The sequence below is a fragment of the Eretmochelys imbricata genome, chromosome 15 (assembly GCF_965152235.1).
Source record: "Eretmochelys imbricata isolate rEreImb1 chromosome 15, rEreImb1.hap1, whole genome shotgun sequence".
NCBI classification, from domain to species: Eukaryota; Metazoa; Chordata; order Testudines; family Cheloniidae; genus Eretmochelys; species Eretmochelys imbricata.
Genome location: NC_135586.1, coordinates 29,066,167 through 29,093,994, shown reverse-complemented (window position 1 = coordinate 29,093,994; position 27,828 = coordinate 29,066,167).

The following is a 27,828-nucleotide window of genomic DNA, read 5'->3' as shown; positions in this document are numbered from 1 at the left end:
GACTGAAACAGCTTCGACAGCAATTACGCCTCTGAGACTGTGGGCAAAGAGGGGAAGCGTTTTGCAATCATCTTGTCGAACAAAATGTAAATGGAGTGAGCTGTGCCAGCAGCAGAGTTTTAGATGCCACCATAAATGCTCAGCGACTCCCTTCCAAAGGGAGGGGATGGGGTTACTTATGCGGTTCTCCTTTAAGTAAACGGGTAGGCACGTTTGAGATGCTGGCGTCCGTATGAGGCTTGTGAAAGGGTCAATCGACAATTCTCAGAAGTGGCACTGACCTGCCCTCAGGACAGATAATAGCCAGTGCGGTTTTGGTCTGATGTGGTCACGTGTCAGCCTTGTGTTTCGTTGGTTGAGTGTGTTGTCAGTCAGTAGCCAGAACTCTTCTGCGCATGTGGTTGAATCAAGCTCCTTAATAAAGGCCCACTTTGTGGCCTGTCCCGCACAGGTACGTAAGAGGGTATAAGGTGCCCCCCGAGCACCCACATGTGTTGGCAGGGGTGGGTGGAGAAGGGGTGGCAAGCTCCCCATTGAGCTGGCCAATACAGCTGTGCTGGCAGATGTACGCTGCGGTGGGTATAGGGCTAGCGTGGGACATAAAGCCTGGAACAAAGCGGAGGCAAGAGGTAAACTGTGACTCTGTTTCCTTGATTCCCCTGGGCAGTAGTGCGAATGCCCTGCCCTAGATGAGGGGGGTGGGCACAAGGCAAAGGCCCAATTGAGCCCCACATACATTGCTTGTCTTATGCTACTTCTGGACTATTGTTACCCCATACAACAAACACTCACCTGATAGCTTTTGCCAGCACACAGACAATGCCTGATTTTGACCTGGGAGCTGCTGGACATTAACATCGCTGGAAATGGCAGTGCAAGGCCCAGCCACATTGCGGATCTGGTGCAAGACGCTAGGCCGTTCCCCAGGGAAACGCCATCTTTTAGAGGTGACGCTTCAGGCGGACATTGAACAACCCTCCCTCCCATCCTTGCCATCAGGAGGGATGTGTCGGGTTGGAAATATTTCCCCCAAGCCCTGGGGTTCTCCACAGGCAGCATCATCATAAACCTCTCTTCTGTTAGCTCCAGATGCCAGCGTAAGGTGACGGCAGTGTTAGCCAATTCATATGGGTTAGGTGTAGTGTACTCCACATTAACAGGTATGATGCACATGGTATTAATATAATATACATGATACAGATGGGTGTTGGGCAGTTATGTTAACTGAATCTATTATGCTCTTCCCACAATCCTGTTCACCTGCGTCAAGTATCCCACAACACTTTGCAAAGCTGAGGTCAGTTTTGGCATTAGAAAATAGGAAACTTGTCAAAGCAAAGACAAAGCTTTCATGGCTAATCAATGTTTGGAAAGCAGTGTTCAAAATGAGATATGGGAAAGTGTAGGGAGGGACCAAGGGCAAAGCCGGCCTACACCAGTGGGTTAAACTTAACCTTTAAGTGGGCGCTTTTAACTTGTAAACAACCAGAATATAAATAGAAGTGGGACTGAGGGTGTATCTCTGACATAAGGATTCCTTCCCGGAAGGAGGGCACGTATGTCTCGTTTTTGTATCATACTGTTTTGTCTTTAGACAGCACATTTGGCTAAATTCCGTTATTTGGTCTCCTGAACATTTTTAAGAATGAACCCCCAGTGCAGTGAACCAATTGGCTGCACCTTTTAGTCCACAGTAGGCTCTAAAGATGGTGGCATCACACCCTGAGTTTCTCCTTCTGCAGCTTAGTGAGTGGATGGAAATTTTCCCCAAGCCAGAGTGACAGCTCCATCTTGCTGCATGCTCGGATGAAATGAGACATGTCTGGCCCTGGCAATGACTGCACTGTGAAGCCAAGGCTTCCGGTTTTGTCCTTGAATTACCAGGCTGAAATAGTAAAAAAGAAGCAACATTTTGGAAACTGATGAAAGGGGGAAAAAACCTTCCCAAACCTCCCCTCCTCCGTGGACGAGAAGAGATGAGAAGAAAAATACTATAAAAAGCAATTGACCTTAGGAATCCTCCGTCCGCTCCCTTGTGTTATTAACTAGGCCCTTTGACTTCTCCTATTTCAGAGACCTTGTGGATTCCATTTAAATTTCAATGCTTCCTAAAGAGCACTTCATTTACAAATATCTCATATAGAAGGCAACTCAGTTTAACTTAATGCAGCCTCTGAGTGCGCTGCCTGAACTGAAGTGACATTAAAACACAAGACAGTGCTCTTGCTACTTTGACCATGAAATTGCCTTGACAGAAGAGAGGAAACAAATTCACTCATGATACATTTTTAAGGTCCATAATTAATAGTGAAGACATCTGCTAGAGAAGAAAGGGAAATTGTCACCTGCTTGTGTAGCGTGGGGGGCATTTTGATCTGTTCTGTGCTATTTCAAGCAAGATAAAAATGCACCAACTCGGAAATATGTACGTTCATGTGAGTCCAGCAAAAATAGTTCCGAATGAGTCATTCCGCATGCATGAGTGGTATAGCGTGTGCCTCGCATGGGGCTGTTCAGTCTTACGTGGAACGACTAGAAAGAGGAGGATTGCATCACTCACTTCTTGAACAGTCTTATGCAAATCTAGTAAGATTTCTGCTGCCATTCCTGAGAAAGGGAAGAATAAAGCCTTTGGTTTCACTGCAGAAATGTAGTCCAGAGAAAACAAAGTGGCGTTATCTTATAGTTGCAGCTGGAGTCTGAGCGTGTGTTCCTGCCACTGACTCATTGTGTGCCCTTGGAGGAGGCTGTATCTGTGCCTCAGTTTCCCCCGCTGTAATGTGGGACTCATAGTTGCCTCCATCTAGGTATTTCCCATGCCCCCACATCATGCTATTTGGCTTCCCCACAGTTGATTATGAACCTATATTATACCCCGAGGTGTCAAACACGTGGCACGTATTGCATATGTTAGCAAAGAATTCAGGACGGGTAGGAAGAAATAATTATATGTAAAAAGGCATTGGGATGCAAGGGGCTGTAGGAGATTAGGACTGATTGACTGCAGCCTATCACAACTCTTGAATTCAAAAGCCAACAGAGTGCTTTACCAACTGCTCGTGATCATCAAGTGAGGAGATATGGCAACACCTGCTCTTGATGACTGAGTTAGAAATTCTTGCCCTCCTTTCTCCCCCATGCCCCCTTCTCTCCCTCCCTCCTGTTGATAAATCCAAGTAAGTGCTTTCGTCAGGAACTCCAATCCCCAGGGATCAGGCAGCCCAAAGTATCCCTGTGCCCTAGAGAAAGACAGGAAGAAGCACCAGGATCAGGCGAAAGAGCCTCTCCTACCAGGAGTGTTAGAGGAGTTGCTTTGTGGGTTTCAGGGGAGGTTAACAGCCACTCAGCTCCTCCTGTCTCTGGGCCTGGCTCATGTTGACATTAGCTTGGCCTGTTTGATGGTGCAATGGCGAGAAAGCCATAGAAATGCTCAGGTTCACTGACATCCTGGAAGAGCTGGATGTTAGCAGCATCCATGAGCACATCCTCTCTCCTCATCAAGGGGTTCCGGCCTACCAGAATTCCCTAAGGAGGTTGCTCTCTTCAATGGCTGTTCACCTCAGACTGTTGTTATCGGTAGTACAGCAACGCCTAGGTATGTCGACACAGCAATTAAACAGCCGTGGCTGGCCCGTGTCAGCTGACTTGGGCTTGTGGGGCTTGGGCAGCTGGGCTACGAAACTGTAGTGTAGACCTCTAGGCTGGGGCTAGAGCCCGGGCTCTCAGAGCCTCCCGACTCAGGGGATCTCAGAACCCATGCTCCTGCCCAAGCCCGGACGTCTACACTGCAGTTTTATAGCCCTGCAGCCCGAGTCAGCTGACACGGGCCAGCCACGGCTGTTTAACTGCCTCGTAGACATACCGTCAGAAGCCTCAGCCAAGATCAGGGTCCCCTTGTGATAGGCCCTGTATAGACACGTTGCCAGCACCCAGTGCCGAGAGGCATAACAACAGCAGGGGTTGGTTCGCTACCCGGTGTGCTTCACCCAATAATCACAACGGGATGGAGAAGCAGAAAAGTTTATTTGAAGCTTCAAAAAGGTATAGGGAGAATAGAATCTCAAATCCTGTACACAAAGCAGGAAGTTTACACAGGCTTTTATACATCCTTTCTTCAGCATACTTATCCAATAGCAAGCTGCCCTAAGTATCCATATAGCCAGCCAATCCAGTTACCAGCTAGTTCCCTTGTTTTTTGTATCATTTGTTAACCTATACATAAAGCTGCTTTATTCAGTATTTTTCTTCCATATCTGCCCTGTTTGGCCTTTTTAGTTTCAGGCAGTCTGACTCTGCAGCATATTGTTGCAGATCCTTAGCATAACTGCTGTGAGTGCCTCCAGGCGGGGGGGCCAAGGACACTTGGGCCTAGTACGCAGAGCTGCTGCGAGTGCCTCCAGGTGGGGGGGGGGGGGCCAAGGACACCTGGGCCTAGTGCGTGGGGGCTTCATCGACACTCGTGGTCTTCCATCCCCTCGAGTTACCTAGTGGCCATACCCCAGTATCTCCGACAGACACATAGTACTTCAAAGAGCTTAACGTTTAAATACACAAGACAAAGGCTGGGTACTGAGTCACAGAGACCGGTGACTTGCTCGGGGTCGCCCAGAAAGCCTGTGGCAGAATGAGAAACGGAACATCTTGAGCCCCAGTCTAAAGCCTTAAACGTAAGACCATCCAGACGCCATTGATACTAGAGAGAAAGAAACTCATGGTGTTTGGGAGAAACCTCAGCAGGGTCAGGGTTTGATTTTACAAAACCAAACCCACAGACGGTTAACATCTGCACCCTAATTTATCCAAATTCTCAGCATTTAGGGGACTTGAAGAAATAGTTCCCTCTCTATCAGCTGGTCAGCACTTTTTCAACAAGAGAAACCCCATCAATCTCTTTTGGGTCAGTTCAATAAGTCAGTTACGTTATAGGAATGCTGTCACTCGGGTAACAGGATCTGCCACCCTCGGAATGTGAGAGCAGCTGCACCGGGAGCTTTGAACACCTTGACAGTTGAAAGAGATTGGGAATTTCAGTGAGAGTGTGGCACTTACCCCCTCGCTGTTAGTCAGCTTGGAATATTGATCCCGTTAGCAATTCCGGGCTTGTCTGGGGACATGACACACGGGATTATTTGTGTGCTTATAAATAGGAATTTTTCTTCCACCCGACAAAAGAAGTTTTACCCTGGTAAGGAAAACAGTGTGATGGAATCTTGTTAGCCCCTCCACAGACCTCCACAGGCCAGCAACAGCTGCTGTCACCAAAATGTTCGCAGCCTCTTGGCCAGTCGTGGGAAAGTCGGGCTGGATTAAAAGCATACACAGGGTATCTAGGGTGGTTTTGCAGAGCAGTCTTGAAAATACAACTGTGAAAAAAGCTGGTGAACATCAGGAAACTTGCAGGCTCTCTCTTTCTCGATGTGTCAGGAACCCAGTAGGGAAAGATGAGTTTTTAGTGGGTATTTGGTTATTGATGTAAAGATTTTTGCGGGGGAGAACAACCCAAAAAAACCCTTGTCCTCAGCCCTGGGCACCTTTGCCAAAAATATAAAGAAAATCAAATTCAGAGTAAAGCCAGGAGCTGCTTCACATCCCCAACCTGAAAATAACCACTTCCAACTTCACACAGCCATCCGTCCCCTCCTTAGCCTACTAATGGGCAGACCTTGCATTGTACCCAACGGGCAACAGACTCAGGCTATTTCAGATCAAGGGGGAGCAGATACCAAAGTCAGGGTGTCCTCACGGGGAACGTGCTCTGTTATTCGGATGGGGCTCCAGGTGGAGTGAACATGCCGTCTGCAGCTGCGGCAGTAGGGCAGGCAGGAAGGGGTCATCTTCCAAGAAGGCCTTTTAGAGCTTCCTAGGTCAAAAACAACATGGTAAACGACTGATCCAGGAACCCAACAGGCAGAAAGGGCAGCCCCCAGAGCACTGGTATCATGCGCTCCTAGGAAGGGACTCTGCTGAAGAAGCCGGCTGCCCCAGTCTGCACCAGCTTGAGTTTGCGGGACTCCTGAGGATGCAGCCAGGGTAGCCAGGCCACATCAGAAAGAAACAATCAGCACTTGCAGGACAGATGACATGGGGGTCACTGCTGCTGGGAATCACAGTCCCCCACGGGTTGTGAACTCAGGTGATGACTGGTGCCCTGGTTACGCTGGGCACATCTCAGTGCCCAACGTACACCCGCCTGTGCTCCTGGAGGCATCCTGCTGTACAGACACCAGGGGCTAAAATCTGTGATTCTCCAAATCAGCCACAGTTTTGCTCCCTCCAGGATGTCAGGATTTGGCTGAATGCCTCCCAGTCCCACTGCCTGGAGCCCATAGCTCTTCCCCAGGCCCAGCGTGGCTGAGCCTCCACAGATGCACAGCTGAGTCATAAAAGGGCCTGCCAAGGTGGGTGGCTTAAAATTGGTCTCTCTTTACATTCTTCTGTGAGCTGCAGGGAGAGAAAATTGATTCGATCCTTAGATCTTCCATCAGAACATGGACAGAAAGACTCAGAGCACGGAGAAGCTTCCCACGCACATCTGCACACGTGTGCACATCTCTGTGTGTGCACATATGCACACACACACACACACTCTCTCTCTCTGCCTGAACATTAAAGAGCTGGGAATGAGATTACCAGTGTCATTCACAGGCAGCCCCGATCCAATGACTGGTCACATTTGGAAGGTGAAGTGCGTGTGAGCTGATGTGCTGTAAAGAGGATGTTTTAATAATCTGGCTGGGGTGAATGTGAGCATAGGACAGGGCTGCAATTTGAAAGGCAATAGGTGATGCACTGAGAAACACAAACCTTAGATTTAAATAATTTAGGTAATTAATTAGGGCTAAGTACCTGGCCTCTGATGCAGGCTGTTTCAGACGTGGAACAGGCTGCCAAAAGATACAGTGAACTGGTCATGTTTTGGCATACCAGACATTGGACATCATTAAGCTAACTTGTCTGCCAGCTCCTCATGGCAGTGTTAGAGGTAGGTTGTCAGCTGCATTATTCACCAGCAAAGGGATGCTGCTCCCGGTCAGCTGAATGAATGAGACTTTCGCGGGACTGACTGTTACAGGCGTGCTGGACCTCTCACTCTATGTCAAAAGCTAAGGTGCCCGTAGATGGCGCTCCAGAACATGGAGCATAGTTACTGGCTTTTGTAGGACCAAAAAAACATGTACCCTGCAATGGCTCCCTCTAGCAGCTCTTTCCATCGGCTCTTGGCATGGACCAAGTCTGCATTATGCAGCCCGGACTAGCTCCTACACGTCCTGCCCCGGGTGGCTCAGAATCCAACTTGGGATGGATTATCCGGGGCGAGGAGCAGGGGGGCCGTGGTCTCTGATCATTCCAAAGGCCTGGTTAGGAATCCTGAAGTGATATGCCCAGGATGTTGCAAAGTGATGAAAAGGGGACAGGCAGAGGCAGTTAAAGGGAAAATAAAGAGGCAATCCTAGATAAATTGTGAAGCTCCTGTATTAGCCTTCCCCTTTGCATAGCAGGAATTTCTTGGGGCTGGAGTGTGGGGTGATACTCAGGAAAAGGTGCCAGAACAAAGCAGGAGAGGTACTTAACCAGACACAGTGCTCAGGGTCTAATCAGCTGGGTCAAATGCTCAGGATCTGAGGCACTGAGCAGCTTCTCTATAATCAAAGCCCTAAAGCCCCCAGGAAGGCTGCGAAAGCTCATTCTGACGAGGAGACTCTGCCTCACTTGCTAATCTACAAGCACCGTAGTGCACTTCTGGGGGCTGTTACACTCTGAAGTGCTCTGTGAAAGCAGCATGATGGGGCTCTCTATCTAGTCTCTCTGTCATTGCCCGACAGACCCATCTGGCTCACTACTCGGGGAGTTCGAGGACGCTTCCTCTAACTGCTGCACCACCAGCTCCACCTGGAGTGGGAAAAGCAAGTGATTCCTCTGCAGACAGAGAGATTTTGCCGTCTGAATTCTGGTGATGATGGGTGAGGCAGGGTTGAATTCTGCTTGCTCTCCTAGAGCCAGCTTATAGATTAAAGCCAGAAGGGACCGTTAGATCCGTCCAGTCTGACCTCCTGTCTAACCCAGATGATTAAATCTCACCCATTTATGCCGGGGTGGAGGCTGTGGTGGGCCTGCCTTCGAGAAAGGCAGCCAGCCTTGATCTGAAAGCATAGGCCCCGGGACGGGTTGTCACGTGACCACATTTTGCGGCATGGAAGTGCGGCAGGGCCTCGCACTGTGTGTGCCACATGCCACAAATCCTAGCAGTAATCTGTAAGGCCTTGACCCTCTCCCCAAACTTCATGTGGACGCAAGAGTCCCGCAGAGAGCTTATTGCAGGATCAGGGCCAAAGTCTATTCCATGAAGAATTTGGACTCGTAACCAGTTTTCTCCACTTGTTGAGTAAGCAGGAGTGTTGTGGATTAATCTTGAAGCCCCTTGCGTGCCCGCTCCGTCTCCTGACTCAGACCCATTTTCCAGCACTAGCTCTGTTATTTACATTGTTCTTCGTTGCTGGTGACAGGCCACAACAGGGAGAGCTGTTATTGCTGGTAGAGAGCAGGCTTTTAACAGCTGCCACTGAGCAATTCAAAGCCCTTTGCTAGCAGAATCGCTCACAGTTTCAGCCCTGCCTCTGGAACACGCAGGCTGCTCTGCGGCCTTTGAAGCTATTGCCTTGAGTGGCGCAATGATGGGTAGAAGGAGAGCTTCCCTTGCCTTGGAGATATCAGCAGGAGCTAAATATGCAGCGGCTTCTGAAGCAGGACCCATGGCGAGCCCACTCTTTAATCTATTAGCTTGCTCCTTGCCAACAGGAAATGGGGAAGCTGCATTATCATGTGTACCCTGGGAATGGAAGTAAGAAGGTACAGTGTATTGCAGGCTCGCAAATATCGTCTCTTCGAAGCCTGGTCCAGTCAATAGAACCTCTGCGGTCCCAAAGGCACAATTTCAGATCCTTCCCCAAACTATCTGCATCTCTTGAGTCAGGACACCTGGCCCTACCAAGACAGGATTCCTCATGAGATTCTTGCTGTGACTTGGGATTGGGAACACGGTGGGACAGCCTGGTTCGTGGCATTCTGGAACACCCACTTCTCTTCCTGTTCTTGTTGGAACCAGGAGGTGCAGAGGGAGCAGGGTAAATGGAAAAAATATAATAATAAAATCATCATAATATATGTGTATGTGTATATATATATTTAAAAGCTCACTAATAAAAGGCAGAGAAGGGCCCAAGTCAAAGGCTCATCTCCAGTCGATCCCCTGCAGTTTGGATCCAGACAAAACCAGAATGCGAGCTGCGTGGCAGTTATTTGTTTGGCCTGTAGTTGTAGCTGTTTTCTTTAACAAACTCTTGCTGAAGAAGGGCTGTGATTCACACAGGACGGGCCAATTCCTGATGTCAGTTACACTGATGTAAATTCAGAGTAACTCCTCCCAAATAATTTTGCCTTGAGTGGAATTTCTCCAAATTGACATCTAGCTTTTTTTTTTTAAATTTCATTTTACACGGGTTCCTTCAGAAGATCTGCCACTGGAGACTCCCAGCCCCCCACATCTGCAGTTAGCATTTTATTTAAATCAAGCTGCCACACTGATCCCCATTTATCTGCCCCAAACCTCATTTATCAGGATAAATGTGAAGATCCCCCATTCTTGCTGGCTAAATGAGTCTAGTGTGTTACCCACCGTATATAAAAGAGATGAGAAAAGAAGTAAGCCGTGAAGACAACAGGAGACCAAGGAAAGAAACGCTATTCAGAAAAAGAAAAGGAATACTTGTGGCACCTTAGAGAGTAACCAATTTATTTGAGCATAAGCTTTCGTGAGCTACAGCTCACTTCATTGGATGCATACTGTGGAAAGCGTAGAAGATCTTTTTATACGCACAAAGCATGAAAAAATACCTCCCCCCACCCCACTCTCCTGCTGGTAATAGCTTATCTAAAGTGATCACTCTCCTTACAATATGTATGATAATCAAGTTGGGCCATTTCCAGCACAAATTCGGGTCCCCCCAGCCCTACAAACCCACTCTCCTGCTGGTAATAGCTTATCTAAAGTGACCACTCTCCTTATAATGTGTATGATAATCAAGGCGGGCCATTTCCAGCACAAATCCAGGGTTTAACAAGAACGTCTAGGGGGAGGAAAAAACAAGGGGAAATAGCAAAAAGAAAAGGAGTACTTGTGGCACCTTAGAGACTAACCAATTTATTTGAGCATAAGCTTTCTGTAATCGTGTGACCAGAGTAGAAGAATAAATGGACACAAATCAGATGTCACGAATTATAACATTCATAAACCAGTCGGAGAACACTTCAATCTCTCTGGTCACGCGATTACAGACATGAAAGTTGCGATATTACAACAAAAAAACTTCAAATCCAGACTCCAGCGAGAAACTGTTGAATTGGAATTCATTTGCAAATTGGATACAATTAACTTAGGATTGAATAGAGACTGGGAGTGGCTAAGTCATTATGCAAGGTAACCTATTTCCCCTTGTTTTTTCCTCCCCCCCCCCCCCAGATGTTCTTGTTAAACCCTGGATTTGTGCTGGAAATGGCCCACCTTGATTATCATACACATTGTAAGGAGAGTGGTCACTTTAGATAAGCTATTACCAGCAGGAGAGTGGGTTTGTGTGTGTGTGGGGGTGAGGAAACCTGGATTTGTGCTGGAAATGGCCCAACTTGATTATCATACACATTGTAAGGAGAGTGATCACTTTAGATAAGCTATTACCAGCAGGAGAGTGGGGTGGGGGGAGGTATTTTTTCATGCTTTGTGTGTATAAAAAGATCTTCTACACTTTCCACAGTATGCATCCGATGAAGTGAGCTGTAGCTCACGAAAGCTTATGCTCAAATAAATTGGTTAGTCTCTAAGGTGCCACAAGTCCTCCTTTTCTTTTTGCGAATACAGACTAACACGGCTGCTACTCTGAAACCTGTCATTATACTTCAGAAAAGAAGTAATAGACCCTTAGCCATGTCTCTGTTCGTTTGCAATCTTTATATGACCTTCTCTTTCGCGGCTGCTTCTGTCCACAGTAGATAAACAGGTACTCAGGAGAGAACAAAAGAGTTCCAGGGATAATGACAATTAGTGGATTTCTAGCTGGAGAGGCCAAGTGCTACTGAGTAATGCTATTACCCATGATACTTGCCATGTGGCCTATGTGACAATACGTGTACATTTACTGCTGGTTCTCAATGCGTTGCCTCTAGCCAGCATGTGCTGCAGACAATTAGATGAGATACGTTCATAATCATTTCTGATTAATGCGGTTGTGAGGAGCTGGTTCTATTAGCTGAAGCTGAACTCCTAGCTATAAACTTAATTGATATTTTTGCCTAGACTCTACTTATCCACTCGTGTTACAGCTCAGCGTACACGACCCCAGTAAAGGTTTATGGAGACTGGAGGCAATGGCGCCTTTGGATCTGGCTTTGGTTTTTAGGTTTACAAATTGTTCTCTGCATAAAAAACACTATCGGTGCGAGACCTGGAAATCGGTGCTTTTATGCTACGTGAGAGCCCTCGAACATGAGCGGTCCCTTGTCTAGGGTATATTAAGGATTTCAAACTAATTTCCAGGCATTTTCTTATTAAAAATAATTTTAAAAAGAAAAAATCTTTGCTGATGATTTCACTAAGGTGGGGGAACACAGAGAGCCACGTGGAAGGGCCTGCATATTTCTCCATAGTATTTTGACAAGGTGAAGAGTGTTAATCTTGTCACAAGGGAGAGTCATTTAGAGGTCAGAGCTGCAGACTGGGAATCGTGTCTCCTGAGCGCTGTTCCTGGCTCTGACACTGACCTTGGTCTATTCACGTGCCTGTTTTCATGTGTGTTGGGAGACTTGTTTGTAAAGCACTTTGGGAACCGCAGATGTAAAGGGCTATCGAAATGCAAAGTATTATCATTATTGTAGTGCCTCATTGTTGGTATAATAAAAAAAAGCCGCCACCCCGCCTCTTGCATGGCCAACAGAGAGAAGTACGCACACATAGAAGCATTGTCTATAGAGTGGGAAATTTACCGATGTGAAAACAAATGTAGACAGCCAAACAAACTAGAGGCTTTAATGCGAAAGTGTTAAACTAATGGTACAAACACACTCAGAATCTGGCTTTTCGAAACTATGAAGCAGGACTCATTGGCGCGTGCAGTTGCATGGTGATTGTACGTGCAAATCAGATATTTGTGCGTGCAAGAGGGTGGCTACTTGCACATGGAAATGTGCTGTTGACACGTTTGGTGGCTGGGTTTAGTGTTCAAATGAGATGCATGCTCGTTTGCCTGCTTCCCGTTTGGAAAACCTGGCCTCAATAGCCGTCCATTTTCCCACAAGCTGAGAGTTTGCTTGAAGAGGGGGGGTCATTTATTTCCCCAGCACCACAGGTGCTTGTGGTGATTTGCAGGAGCTAGGACAATGGGGTCCCTGCACTGAGGAACTCGCTTACTGGAATGAGAGGGGGTGAGGAGCTATAAATGAGGTACAGTGAGGGCCAGTGGCCGCCTGAGGTCACACAGGGAGTTAGTGGCAAGGTTGGGATTAGAACTCTGCTCTGAGGCCAAAAAGGGGGCCTTACAGGTGAAGAACTAGAGACACTTTCTCCCAGTGGAGCTTCTGTGATGGAACGGGGGTACCAGTGGCTAGGGTGCGAGCCAGGGACTTGGGAGACCAAGGCTCAGCTTCCTACTCTGCCGCAGACTTCCTGTGTGACCGTGAACAAGTCACCTCCATGCCGCTAAGACAATTCACACAAGCTGAGGATCTGAACCTTAACTGTTCTGTTTCCCGTCTGTACAATGGGGGATAATGATTATTGATCATGGTTATTATGGTATCATCTCAGGGCCAACTGAGAATGGGACCCCGCGGTGCTAGGTGCAGTACAAACACAGGGTATTGGATTGTCCCTGCCTCAAAATGCTGACCGCCTAACATTTGATTGAGAGGTAGCTTTAGACGCTGTCTCAAGTTGTCCGGTAACAAGTATAAATTATAATCTACAGAAAGGCAGTCACTATAATCACAGTATGGACCTTGGCTCTTGCTCTGGGTGCTAACATCATGGTCCCTGCCTTGTAGTGTTACCACTGTCCTGCCCTGAGGAGGCCAGTATAAGTGACTTATGCTCTGAGTGTCCCTAGCCCCTGTTTGCCAGAAGCTGGGACTGGACGACAGGGGATGGATCACTGGATGATGACCTGTTCTGTTCATTCCCTCTGAAGCACCCGTCACTGGCCACTGTTGGAAGACAGGTCCCTGGGCTAGATGGACCATTGCTCTGACCCAGACTGGCTGTTCTTATGTTCTTATGTTGGGTGCAGGCTGAGCTACATATTTTCAGATGGAACGTTTGCTCAGCAGCCGCGCTAAAGTGGAAATGTTTATACAGCCTCTAAGTGCAGCCCCCAGAGGTCCTCTGGGAAGCTGCAGGCAGTTGAAGAAGCTCCCACCCTATGCTGAGACAATTTGGACATGTGGTGTCCCCTGCCTGATGCACAGATCTGTTTGGGGGTGCTCCTATTGCAATAGGAGATGGCACGTTAGGCTGAGAAGTAGGCTACTGTCATGAGCCCCAGCCTATTAACGGTCAGCTTAGAGAGAAATATGTTTAAAGGTATTTATGGGAGAGAAATAGAATGAAGGAATTTTCCTTGGCACTGTTGTTCCTCCTTCCAAAGTGATGCAGGGAAATAACCAGATTTCCACTTTTTGGCTGCATTTGATCAGTGTCCTGACACTCACGTACCTCATCCCAAAGCCATTCCCAAAACGTTGTGAGAATCACAGCACCCGCAATGAACTGCAGTCATGCCATGAGTGCTCTCAGCTGAACGGCACACAGGAACATCACTGAATGGTTTAAACTTGAAGAAAATAGGGAGAGAATTAATAAACCATTTGAAATACGGCCAGGACACTGGTGGGTGGCAGCGGGGGGGAACCACTTGGCTTGAAAGGGGTGCCGCTAATTGTTAATGATCACAAGTAGTCAGGACTTAGGCTTTACAAAAGGTATCTTCAACAGCACAGCTGTGCCTGGAGCTGTGCCAGGACATTGCTTTAGGGAGACCCCATGGCAGTCACCAGCATCACTTTTCTAACCCCAGGAACTCCCTTGAAAGACTCCTAGCCAAGGGACCAACTCTTAGTTAAGGACATCTGACAAGATCCTTGCCTGTGGTGGGTTGGCTGGGGCTAAGGTAGGATCTTTCGCTGTGCCCACGTGGAAATTACTAATCATTAATAATAGCACTTTTCTACCAAGCAGCGGTGTGGTGAGGATAAGTACAATAAAGATTGCAAGGGGGCTGTATAAGTTCTGAAGCTAGCTAGAGCAACAGATGCCATGTTTAGCATATTGGTATTAAATGACCTTTTTTCTACGCTACATTCCCTATCAACCGTGTTTTGGGGCAGTCATGAACCTGCGCAAGTCAAATTATAAATACACTGGATTTCCATTTTCTGCAACAGTTGATAATGGATACAGTAAATGTAGTTTATGTATTATTCACCAATGTGGTTTATACATATAATTTAGCAGGGGCTCAGGTTAGGCCCTTTCTTCTAAGTTAAAAAAAAAAAAAGCAAAATGGAAGTAATTTAAATAGACAGTTTATGCTGTTGGTGTTCCAGTAGCTATCATCAGCTCTGTTTGGTGTGCCATGTATTATTTATGAGATTTCATTAATATGTAAATTTTTGCCAGTTGATTGGCTCTCCTGGCAAGGTTCCAAGTATTTTATAAATTATATAAGTGCCGGGCTGCGTGGCCTGACTGCTTAGTGACACTTCAGCTGCAGGGTGGTCTGTAGGCTGGGAACTCGGTGCTAATCAAGAAAAAAGGACCCCAGACCACAGCCATCTCTACATCGTTTAAGCCGTTCACAAAACACAGAGGGTACCAGACTGAGTCCAGTGAATTATTAAGAGAACCTTTATCTACGTATAGTATGGGATTTTTGTTCAGTTTGCAGCAACCATGTTTTACCAATAGCACACTGTGCACTGATTGGGACGATACATTCCTCAAACTGGAAACCTCTGGTCAGATCCTTGAGCAACTCTGGTTTATGGAGGATCTGGCCCCATGGTTGGCAATACCAAAGAAAATAAATCCTAAAATAGCAACTGCTCCATTTCCCTCCCTGGCCCAAGAGTACCCCCAGCAGGGACACAAGCATTGTTCTCCCTTTGACTCTTTCCTGAGAGTGAAAGATGGATTGTGCAGAAACCGCCAGTAGAGGGCAAATGTTGACTGGAAAATGGCTGACATTCCTCAGTGCTAAAATGGCCAGTGCGAGGCTGGAAAAGATCATACCCTGGTATCAAATGGACAAGGTGAGACTGGGGCTGATTCTTACACTTCCTCAGCCTTTTCATTCCTTTTGGTGGGAACTGGAGCCAGGCCACAACCTGTCTCTTTGTGAGGAAACAAACGAAAGTTCACAATTCATGGCTGGGCAGGAAATGTTTTTTCCAGTCGAGTAGGTGGCATTTCAGACTGCTAGTAGTTTCTGGTCAGAATAGGGTTGCCACCTTTCTAATTGCTGGTAATCACCCCACATCCCGGCGGCCCCAGCCCCTGTGTTGCCTCTTTCCCCCAAGACCCCGCCCATTCTCCACCTCTTCCCTTGAGGCCACGCCCCTTTGCTGCCTCTTCCTCCCAAGGCCCCACCCCCATTGCTTGCTCCTCTCCCCATCTCCCTGCATTGTTTGCTGGATCCTCTCCACATCCCCCGCCCCCAGCTGGGCTCCCTCTGCTCTGGGGCTGGGACGGGAGCTGCTGCAGCCTGACAAGGAGCCTGTCTGCAGGTAAGAGGTGGCACCGGCTGAACAGGGGCTGGCACAGGTTAATGACCCGGCGTCATGGTAACCGGACTTTGGGTGTCCGGTCAGTACCTCAGACTGGACACTGCCATGTCCCCTTTTCAACCAGACTTGCCAGTTGAAAGCCGGGCACCTGGCCACCCTAAATGGCACCTGGACACAGAAGACAAAACCTGGACTGTCCTGGTAAAATCCAGACAGGTGGCACTGGCAGCTCTAAATCAGAAGGACCGATTTCCTTCTCCTGCTGCCTCCAGCCTCCCCTCATTCAAATCCTCACTTCTTGCATGCCGCCAACTCGTGTAGAGATGGGGAAACCTTCAGCCTGGGGCTGTGGAGACAGAACCTTACCTGGATTTGGCTTTTAAACTTCCAAATGGTTCCATTAGGCTTCAGGTGAAGATCAGGGACTCTCACTTTATCCAGATTGGGGGTGGAGGGCTGTGACTTTGGAGGCATGTGATAGACTGGGCCATAGGAATAGCGAGAGCACTGTGGCTACAGGGGTGCTTCCCTGCATGTATCATTTCACCCCATTTTTAAAGGATGATCTGATCTAAAATAAAAATATGTTTCTTTAACCAATAGATTCCACGTGGGATAAAACACTCTACCCCAGGGCCCTGCAAAAGCTGGGCTAGGTCAAGAAACTGGGTGTATTTATTTTGTCATTAGTGCTTTTCCTCTCTCCTCCGCTGCTCCTTTCTCTCTCGCTCCCTGTTCCCCCTCCATCCCAGTAGTGTCTCTGAAGCACTACACTGGCCACAATGACATTGAGCTTGAGTTGGATTTTCAAAGCCATGATGTATTTGTGGAGGATTCAAACTTCAGCCGAATGAACCAACTCCTCCTTGACTGTCTTAATGGTACGTTTGGGAGGTCAGGGACTTAGGAGCCGGGGGAGCTAGAGAACTCACAGATCCAAACATTTACTTGTCTCTCTTACAAGGGTTTGCTATTGATTCTGCTCCACACAGCCCAAGTGAAGATTTCTGAGTTTCAGTGAGAGCTATAAGAAGCCATTGGGTTCTGCAACGGACCCCAAAAGTTTGGGTAGATAAATTAATACAGAAGAGACTTTCCAGAAGTTAAAGGGGACAAAATAATCCATTCAATCACGCAACACATTGGAGCAAACACCTACTGTCGGTAGCGATTCAGTCCCTCTACACAGCACGGAGAGCCATCACGGTCTGCTTTCCACAGGTTTCTACCATGACGCAGCCGGGAACACGGAATTACGTATGATCGCTGCCACCCTGGATCAAAGGTGTAAGTCATATGTGTTTGTAGCCGAATTAGGAGTGGGAAAGTCATGTGATGAAAGCCCTGTTGCGACAAATCCCTGCTACAGATTTTCCACAAGCTTCTGAGAGAAAAGACCTTCAGAGACACGACGAAAAAAATCTCACCTGGGTCTAATAAGGAAGGGAAGAAAACCAACAACCCAGCTGTAGAAATTGTTTCCTCACTAATTTTCTACCCAGCTGGGAAAGTGTGACTGAGATCTACTGTACGTGTAATTGTAATCCATCTAGGCCAGCCCTAGTTGGCCAGGAGGCTATCAGGGTCTAGAGGGCATGTTGCTATAGGAAATTAAAGGAAGATAATTGCAGAACACCTCTAGCAGGGCATGTAATTAAAGTGAAAATGTAACAAAAGTTTCAGGGCTGAATTGCCTGGATAAATGAGCTGGTTTATCTCTCTAGCCGTGCCATTGGGTCAGCAGGAGTGGAATTAGCTTTACCGCCTCTCCCCCCGCCCCGCCCCTCCAAGTCCTTCTTCTAGCACTATAAAAACAATACAATGAAATTAAAATGATGGCCTTGCTGCTACTCGGGATGCTGGCCACCTTTTGCCACGTGGCTTTAAACATGGAGCCTTGAGACTAAAATGTGGCTATTTGGTGGCAGGTGTGAAATGAGTTTGGCAGTCCTCGGCCCAGCTCTGAGTGGAGAGGTGTTCACGTCACAAGAATCTGTTTCATCACGGCAACCAGCAGCCACCTTCTTTGCAGCCAAGGTAGGACTGAATGGACCATAAGCCTGTCTCTCTCCTTTACTTGGCTTGAGCACTGCAGCAGTGGGCTTTTGCTTGCTCTGCTGCTTTCCACGCTGCATTAACACTTGCGGCGGCAGGGTTCGAGTGCTCGGCATTGGGTCGGCATTCTGAGCTGACGTGAGGAATGGCTTTTTACTTCTTTTGTGGCAATAAGGCTTTTAGTACTGAGGCCGTTTCCCCTAGTTTGGGGTTATGGAATTTTTTACACTGCTTAATTTACGTTCCCGGAGAGAGACTTCCTTTCCCTTTCCGTCTTGGGTTCCGGGAGGCAGCATAGTGTGGTCTAGTGGTTACAGCAGCGGGGCTCATTGCTGCCATTGCTCCTGTACACTGTTCTGCTAGTGATTTGCGGTGTAGCCTTTAACATCTATGTCCCTCACTTTGCCTAGCTGTACAGTGGGATGGTAATACCCACCCTCTTCTTGAAGGGCGTCATCGAGGCTCTGGAATGAGAGGTGCACACACAGTGCACAGTAGTAAAGCACAGGGGCTCATGACACCTTCATCACTGAGAGCGAGAACCATTCTAGTCTTCCAGACCTGGGAGGCCCAGCCCCTGTTACAATGCCAGCTGCTACTGTTGAGCAGTGCATTGTTATTTATGTTACAGCAGTGCCTAATGCCCTCAGCTGGGATCAGGGCCCCGGTGTACTAGGTGCTGTACCTCTAGATAGTGAGAGAGTCCCTGTTCCAAAGAGCCTGCACTCTACATAGCCATGAAAAAGGTTGGGAAACTGAGGCACAGATAGATGAGCATCACACAAAGGCGTTAGTAGCAAACTCAGAAACTGAACCCAGAGCTGCTGAGTCCCAATCTGAGCACATTGAGAAACTTTGTGTCGGACCACCTCTGCTCTTACCAGAATTGTCTGCAGCCAACAGTGACAGAGGGCAGGCACTGGACCCAGGGTTTGGGGAGAATTAGCCCATGTGGTGCCCACGGAGAAGGCAGATGAGAATGTTTTTCTTTAATGCCTTGTTGCTGTGTGAGTTCCAGTCTCCCCCAGTGCAGTAATGGGCTTCTCAGTAATGTCACTTACCTGCAGGAGGACAGGCTGGGAACCACCAGCTTTAATTAACGACATTTCAGATGCAATTCACACTTTACCAAGGTGAGAAGTTTCTACTCCCCAGGTCTGTTCCCAGGCTGCTGTGCAGAGCAGAATGGGTGCAGTTTCCGCCTACCAGGGAAAAGGAGCCTTGCTGCCTTCCGATAGCCTAGGTGGGAACGCCAATTGCTGGGCTCAGAACTGCACAGCAGGGCAAAAAGGCAGGCAAGGGCACCGGGAAAGGAATGAAAGAGGAGGGGGAACATAGGAAATGGCGAAAGGGCGGAGCTACGTCCCCAGTGATGGGGATGGGAGATGAACTAGGTGCGGCCCAGCATGGAGACCTTGGGCTGGATCCCCCACACGCGATCATTTGTATGACAATAGCATCTAGTGAGCTCTCTTGGAATGGGTGGGGCATTGTGCTAGGCCCTGTATATACACATGTAAGAGTCAGACCCTGCCCCAAAGAGCTTATGATCTAAAGACAGACAGAGGGGGTACGGCTGGGAACTGGGGCATAGAGAGATGAAGGGACTTTCCCAAGCTTCCACAGGGAGTCAGTGGTCAAGCTAAGAATTCAACCCAAATCCCCTGATTCCTGGCCCAGTGCTTTAACCACTAGACCATCCTTCCTCTCCATGGTGCTGAATGACTCCTATCAGTGGCTGGCACGCTGCAGGATTGGCATGCTGCTGAGGAGAGAGAACCGATGCATGCTTTGTCTCGGCAGTCATTGGCCAAGGCTGACTAAGGATGAAGGAAAGTGAAGCTTTCTGCGAGCCATGGGAAAGCGAGGAATGAGTGAGCCCCAGGCTGCTCCATTTAGGAGTTAGAACAAGTCACATGCAGCTCTACAGCCAAACTGCAGATGTTCGAAGATGTTGCACAAACAGCCAAGAGATGATGGCTGTGGCCACCTTGACTGGAAAAGGCATATCTAATGTGTATATATGGTGCTGAGAGACCATGGTTCCGGAGAGAGAAAGAGATGTGGTCAGTGAAATTCCACTTGAAATTTGGGCAAAAGTCTGGGGAGCTGAGCCTAAGTGCCTAAAACACATCTTGAAATGGCGCTTGTGAAGATTTTACCCAGGATCTTTTACGCTGAAGAACTTTCAGGAGGAGCGGGAAAGATTGCTCTGGCAAGGTGTATCTAGCAGCAGTGCAGAAAAGGCAAAGGGCATATGACTTCATCCATATAAACCAGAAACCTACCTTTCACAGGGCAATATTCTGCTCTCTATTGCCCTGGCGTAAATGCAGAGTCACTCCACTGACCCTCAGCTGAGTTACTCTGGATTTACACCAATGGAACAGGATAGAATTTGCTCCATGACCAACAGATTGTTTCCATTCCTAGCAGTGATAGAAATGATCTAGGATGGAGGCAGACTCCCTTGAGTGGACCTGGTCATGTTATATTTTCAAAATCCAGCCATCTCTTGGCACAGGCCTTTGAAACGCAAGCCCTCTCCTGAAGGTGGCTCTCTGGGTGCTGACAATTTACTGCATTGCTTCCAAGCTGGGAGGAAGGCTTCGTACGATCTGAACGTCAATCTAGCTTTAAACACAAGAGCTTATGGCCTGTCGGAAAGAAAAAAAAAAGATGTTAAAAGGAAAACACAATGCTAATATCTTGCCTAATAAATCTTTCGCTGTTATTGCAAATAAATGATTTGATGAAGGACAGAAAACTAATAAAAATGAAGGCACTATCTGAGGTATCACAGCGCTCCATGTGTGATTAATTTAAAATGATCTCATCTTGTGATAATATAATTGTTTCAGAATAATCACGTCAGACAAATGGTGCATTTCTTTCTGAGGGGAGGGACTCATGCTGAGCGTTTACGAGTCGTCTTAAATTAAGATGGACCTGTCTTGTCTTTCCCCTGCAAAGCTACACAGTCAGCACATTCCCAGGGGCCTCTTTGTGGAAATGATGTCATGGCGTAGGGTCTGCACTTCTTGTGAATTCCCTCCCCCCCTTTCCGTCCCCTGTTTTCTTTAAAAACAAGCAATTTTTTTTCAAACCTTGGAACAGATTTGTGTTTGGTTTGAGTCTGGGGCAAAGGTGAGGTAAAGGCAAAGTTTGGTGTTTCATCCTAAGGTACAGGGAAGGTTGGGCTAGTCTTCATCATCCTAGACCTCCAGGGCTCCCTCCACAGCCCTCTGCAGCCCGTGGCAGTGAGCTGCCCAGCCAGGGCTGACAGACTTGGGTTCTCCTGCTACTACTGTGTAGACAGTGCTTTGAAGTTGCAGCCTGGCCGGAGCTCAGGCTCTGACGCCTCTCCCCTTAGCCCCTCAACCATGGTTCAGAGCCCGAGCTCCAGCCTGAGCTGCAACGGCTGTTCCGCTATTTGTAGGGCAATAGCGTAAGCGTTGAGCAGGGAGCCTTGTTGCCACAGGCTGTGTAGATGTAGCCAGTGATGCACTCCCTGATGATGGGCTTTCCTTGGAGTGGGGCAAGAGGGATTTCTGGCCCAACTGAGCCGTCAATCCACTGGTTGTCTGGTATCTTATGCTTTGATTGTAAACCCTTTGGGGCCAGGCTGATTGTTTGTTATGTGTGTGTACAGCGTCTACCACAACAGAGCTGTGATCCTTGGTGGGGGACCTCCAGATGCTCCTGTAATGCAAGTAGCAACTGCAGCTCAGAAACTCGACTTTGGTTTCTAGTCCTACCACATTTCCCCCTCTTTGAAGTCCCCATTTGGTTTAAAATGCCAACTCTGATCTCTAAAGCAAACTCTTTCTGAACCTAAAGCAAGGAGCCAGGAGCACATGGGTTTACCACTTGAATAGCTGTCCCACAAGTGGAAGTGTGATCTTGTGGTTAGGCACTGCCTAGGAACTCGAGTTCCGGGTTCAGTTTCTGCCTAGGCCACACACTTCTTGCGTGCCTTTGGGTGAGTGGTTCAGACTCGGTGGTACATTGGCACAGCTCCAAAGTCAGCGTAAATCGAATCACGTCACTGCCTCAATTTGCTTTCACAGCTTAGTTCTCCAAGTGCTGAGTGCTCTCGGCGCCGGCTAAAGTCCACAAGAGTTGGGAGCATTTCCCACCGCTCAGAATCTGGGCCTTAATTTGTGGCTTGTTGTATATGCTTCCACATCTGCAGAGAACCACTGTTTCATTTCACACCTGCCATGCGAGAGGTGAGTGAGAAATCCCCGACACCTCCCACTCCTCTTCTCTCACGCCAGCCAAAGCTCTCCCTTCTCTGCCCTCCTCATCTTCTTCCTCCATGATCCAAAACACAGAAGTGGTTCCTAGACTAAACTCTTTGGTTTTTGATTCATGCTTAAAGCCATGGTATTTTCAAAGGTTTGCCCGGAGGAGAATGTGGGCAGCATTTCGCTCTCTCTTCTGTCTCCTCTGGGGTGACTTGGGCATCTTTTAAGACAACATGGATTCCTGCCTTGCTATAAAACAACCAAACAGCCAGGCAGGTTTTGAACTGGAGATTGCTAGCTCCTCTCTGGGGCTCTGGGGCCTCAAGCTTCACTCTCAGAGCTTATGCTTTTGGCTCTTGTAAAATTTCCGGTCTTACTGCCCTTGTTATGGACAAAATGATATTCTTGCTCAGGCACAACTCTCAGTGTAGTTACCGGGTGTATTTCCTTAGTGAGCATCTGATCCCGCAGACTCCTGGTTACACGAGTCATCTTTACCCTTGTGATACCTCTCACCTAAGGACAACTCGCACAAGTGCAGGGTGCTCGTAAGAGACAGTCCCCATCCCAAAGAGCTTACAATCTACACTGATAAAAAAGGCAAAACGTGCCAGACAGGAATCTGATTGCCCTCATTTCACAGATGGGAAACTGAGTCACACAAAGGAAGTGACTCACCCAAGGAACCTGTGGGCAAGTGGGAAACTGACTGGTGCTCCAGTGCTGCAGTCACAAGAGCATCTTTCCTCTCTGCCAGCTATTAAGGGGAGCTGTGGCTCAGGGTCACATTGTTAATACAGGCCTCTGCAAGTGCAGTTGCCAGTCAGGCAGCAGCTTCGAAAGGGGTGATGCATGAGAGAGTCTGAAACATCTTTTGCAATTGCAATGGCCTGGATCTCACCAACCTCATTTATTCTTTGACTGAGAGCAGCTCTGTTTTCAGCCAGACATTTCTCCCTTAATGAGCTCCGGCCTGATTAAAATCACGCTTTAAAGACGATGTCCCTCTTGCTCCCAATTAACTTGGTGGCACCTTCGACAGATTATGGTGGGTTTTTTTCCCTCCCAACTTTGAGTTGGTGCTCATTTTAAAAAAAAAAAAGAAAAGCAAGAAAGCAATTATCTTCGTGGGAGCTGATTTAATACTCACACAACAACAAGACATCGGCATTCAAAGAGCATTACAGCGGTGGAGAAAAACCCACAAATGTGCTCGCCTTTCATAGCTTGGGACCGAGGCCCTGATTCTGCAAAATTCTTAAGCATGTGTTCAGCTTGCAGCAAATGTGTAAGTTCCTTTGACTTCAACAGGACTTTACGCAGACATGGGTTTTGTTGGTGTCTTCATATTGGGAGGGGAAGGGGATTGAGGGTGCAAATGTTATTTGGTTTAGCTGTAGGTTCCAGGTGACATCAGGGAGTGTGGATTCACAGAGCAAAGACCCCGTACTGTTCCTGGCACATGGTGGCATGGCGATCAGATATAACCCTGGAGGCGTTTTTTCATTGTCTGCATAGAACTCCACAAAGCGCATGGCTTGCTTGGGTTAAAAGAAAAGGGGGAGGGGGGATGGGGGGAGAAAGCACCGAGACAGGAAACTAGCCTCATAAAGAAAATTGCCTGGCGTCGGAGAGATGGAAAAGGACCATCCAAGCGCCAAACCACCGCTTACACAAGATGGAGAGATGGGGACACTGGATGCATGCAGCACGGTGATGGAGGCCAACGGATCCAGCATTAGGAGACCCAGTGCGGCCACAGCTGGTCTCAGTCTGACCATTATGGTCCTGAGAGCCATGGACAGGGAGGAAGAGATGCATGTTGCCCCCCTTTGGGTAAGGAGGTGGGCACTTCACTACGAAGCACCATGGGACGCTGCCTTCCTTCTCCCTGTGCAAGGGCGTGAGGGCAGCATGGCACACCAGCAATGCTTGTCTCTTGCACAGCTCCAAGAAAGTGGATGGGCTTAAAAGAGAGGAAGGCCTGGCCCCGGGGAGACAGCATCATGCTGTGTGCTCTGCCTACACCAGCTGGAGAGGACGTTGGGAGAACGTCACTTAAAACGGCCACAGGCAGCTTTTCGAAAGTGCAGGCAGGACCCCCAGGGCTGTCCTCCGCCTTTGTTCACCATCCTCTCTCTGCCCTCCTCCACAGGACACTGGACTGAGCCAGTGTCTGGTAGATGGGTCCTGCAGCCCGATCTGCGGTACTCCCAGGGGCTGTGCTTCATAGGACGTCAGGCAAGTCTCTTTCGTCTTGAGAGTTTCTTTCAGTGAAGTTGAATCTTTCAGAAAGTTTGGCCCTTTGTGGCGTTTTCAGGATGAATTGGCAGCTGACGGCTTGTGTCACCCAGTGAGTGTTGGCCTCTGGAATCTTTTCTAGGTGACAGATCCCTTGTTTAACAGCTGTCCTCCCTCCGTGGTGCTTCTTTCCTTCATTATGTTTCAGTCATTTTGACTGATACATGCAGAGCAAAACTCGGACACCTTTTTTCTAGGACACTAGTTTTTTTTTTTTTAAATATTAAAAAGGGGGGGACTTTTAAAAATGTTCTTGTTTGAAAGCTCCCCCTGACTCCTGTGTGATGATGGCAGCTAAAGCAGTGCAGATGAAAGGCCATTGATTTCCTGCCCCCCCACGCACACTTTGGATCATCCCCATGTTAAAATATAATAGAGAACACATTTAGATCCCTCTTTCTCTCTAATCTACCCACACACGAAAAACTTGTCTTTGACTACAGATGTGTGGGGGTCAGACTCAGGGTGGAATTAGCCGTGGTTTCAAACAGCCTGCCAGGCTCAATTAGGAAAATAAAGGAGGACATCTGCCTTCCACCTCCAGGAGCTGGGAATAGACGTCTCTAGCAATGGGCTGCCTTTACCCGTGGTGAGGAGTAATGTACTCCATGTCCTGTGCTCCCGTGGAGCTCAGGGAGTCTCCTTAAGGCTAACAACATTACTGAGTGTGAATGAGCGGAGCAGACTCTGGTCCTGACCTGGAATGGCACAATGGCTTGTCCTGCTATCAGCACGGTTCTGCAGCTGGTGCTATGGAGACAGGCAGAAGACCACCCCATAGCACCAAAGCCCTCTGGTCCAAACTGGGGCAGAGCTGAGAGCCCCCTTAAATCTACAGTGACTGGCAGGAGGGGCGCATCCAGAGCCCCAGGCTGCAGTGCCGGTGGAAATGGCCACACGTTCATAGAAAATTAGGGTTGGAAGGGACCTCAGGAGGTATCTAGTCCAACCCCCTGCTCAAAGCACGACCAACCCCAACTAAATCATCCCAGCCAGCAGCACTATCCATCCAGCACTTGGTAGCTCACATGTGAGTGTTGATTCTCTTCCGCTCTGGCCACGCTTCACCCCCCCCCGGCCCCCCCAAGGTGGCTCCTTGCTAGCAGGGAAGGAAGAGGGAGAAAGAGTCTGTTATGGTCATTCTCAGGAGGTGCGCCAGTGTAAGGACCCAGGACGAGAGAGGACTGACCCCCTGCCTCCCAGCAAACCAGCCCCCTGTATTCTCTAGACACATCTCACCTGGGGCTGCCCTGTTAATGGTAAGGGGGAGGGGGAGCACTTCCTCCTTGGGGTGCAGGGCCTGGCACATCACACCCCAGGAGGGTCCCACATGTGGCATGGTAGCCAGGCCACTAGGCTACCCCTCGCCATTAGCCTCACACAGTCTTCTGTGCGTGAGCGTTGGAAGAACCCGCAGGGTTTGGAGGAACATCCCGTTCCGTTGTGGTGGGTACGGACACCGACGCGGTCTGGTTCTAGTTACTTACTGCACGGCGATAAGAAGGCCGAGTTGTGGTGTAGTGCAGCAGAATGAGAACCAGGATGCCTGGGATCTATTCCCAGCACCGCTGTGCATTCAAGAGGGATGCTGAGGAATCCACGCCGTCTCCTTGTGCCTCGTGCATGGGGCCCATAACAAGTTCTGAGGCTTAATTTGTTTGTGTTTGTAAGGAGTCTGTACACAAACGAACCAGTCCATATGTGGCAGCTACTGTGCGGTAGATCAGACACTATGGTATAGTCTATATGCCACACCCTTCGAGGCCAAACTCCCGCTGGGCACCAGATGAAATCCCTGAACTGCCCCACTGTACATGCCGTTAACCTGACAATAACACAGTTCCTAGTGCTGTGCTTTGCCAGCCCTTCAGTTCTGGCATCCCTCCCCATCCTGTAATTAAAGTGCCTCTTCTCTCCCCGTCCTGCTCTGCTTGGGGTGCCTCTCCTCCTCGTTAGTAACACTTGCCCAGCTGCTCTGGATGATATACTGCGCTCATCCCCCACCAGAGCGAGTTATTGCTTTAATGAGGTGCTGGCAAAATGCATCATCCAGAGCCAAGCCCGCCGATGATGATGTATTACTCGAAATAAGGCATCGCCCAGCAAAGAGAAGGGTCTCTGGGAGCAGATTCAATAACCATTACAGAATTAAAGTCAGATAATACGCGGCATTCTGGAAGTCACTTCCCTGGTGCCAGGTACAAATGCCGGCAATAAATCTACCACAGATGCCAGACCTGCAACCCTGCCTGTTGGGCCCTGCATGCATTCCCTTTTCACAGATGCTAGGAGCCGGTACCTTCAGCTGGGTTTTGCAGTCGAGTGTAGTTTGGTTCTGTTCGCTAGCCTGCTGCTGTCCGGGCCGCTGTAGACTATTGCCTTGGCTCTCCCATTCTGCTACATGTTCTAAGTGCAGTGGGGCTTGGGAAGCTCCAAACCTTGATCTTGTGACTGACCTAGAGTACGTCCACTGGAACTGGAAGCAGCCAGCACTAGGACAGGGGGACCCAGCGCCAGAGGCTTCTCGTAGGGTCTCGGGGGAGACCAGAGTGGCAGTTGGAACTCGGAATAGCCTGAGTGGCAGCACGAGTTCGGGTATTCGTGGTTGGTGCCGCTGCATTAGAATGCAAGACTCAGCAATGCTAGGGAAGCGTGTTCAGTAGTATTATGGGATGCAGCTTTGTGCAGGATGGTGAATGCCATCCCAGTACCTCTGGAGGGCCGTGAAATATGATGAGTACAAAGAGGATCGGGTTTCAGGAAGGATCTAGATTGGTGGAGGACCTGGGAGGCAAGGGGGCTGGAAGCTGCAAGAGACACAGCCTCAGCATGTTGCACTGGTCTCTCAGCCTGCCTGCTGCATCACTTGTTGCTCCTGGAATACAGGGGGGAAGCGGGATCATGCTGGGGTTCTGTTTCCCTTGGAGACATCCCCAAACCTGATCCCAAAGTTCTGAGTTTGCAAAATTGAGTTGGGACCCTCATAAGGATAATCTTTTCTTGTGAGATGTCCTGTATGTAACGTTCTCTTTCCATTTCTGGCTAGAAACACCTCGCAAAAAGCCTTCCTCCTTGTGTTTTGGTCCCTTGATCCTACCTGTGAACCGGAAGAGAAGGATGTATAAGTAGGGGCATAGCGAGCAGATTGAGGGACGTGATGTATCAGTAGGGGCATAGCGAGCAGATTGAGGGACGTGATCGTCCCCCTCTATTCGACATTGGTGAGGCCTCATCTGGAGTACTGTGTCCAGTTTTGGGCCCTACACTACAAGAAGGATGTGGATAAATTGGAGAGAGTCCAGCGAAGGGCAACAAAAATGATTAGGGGTCTAGAACACATGACTTATGAGGAGAGGCTGAGGGAGCTGGGATTGTTTAGCCTGCAGAAGAGAAGAAT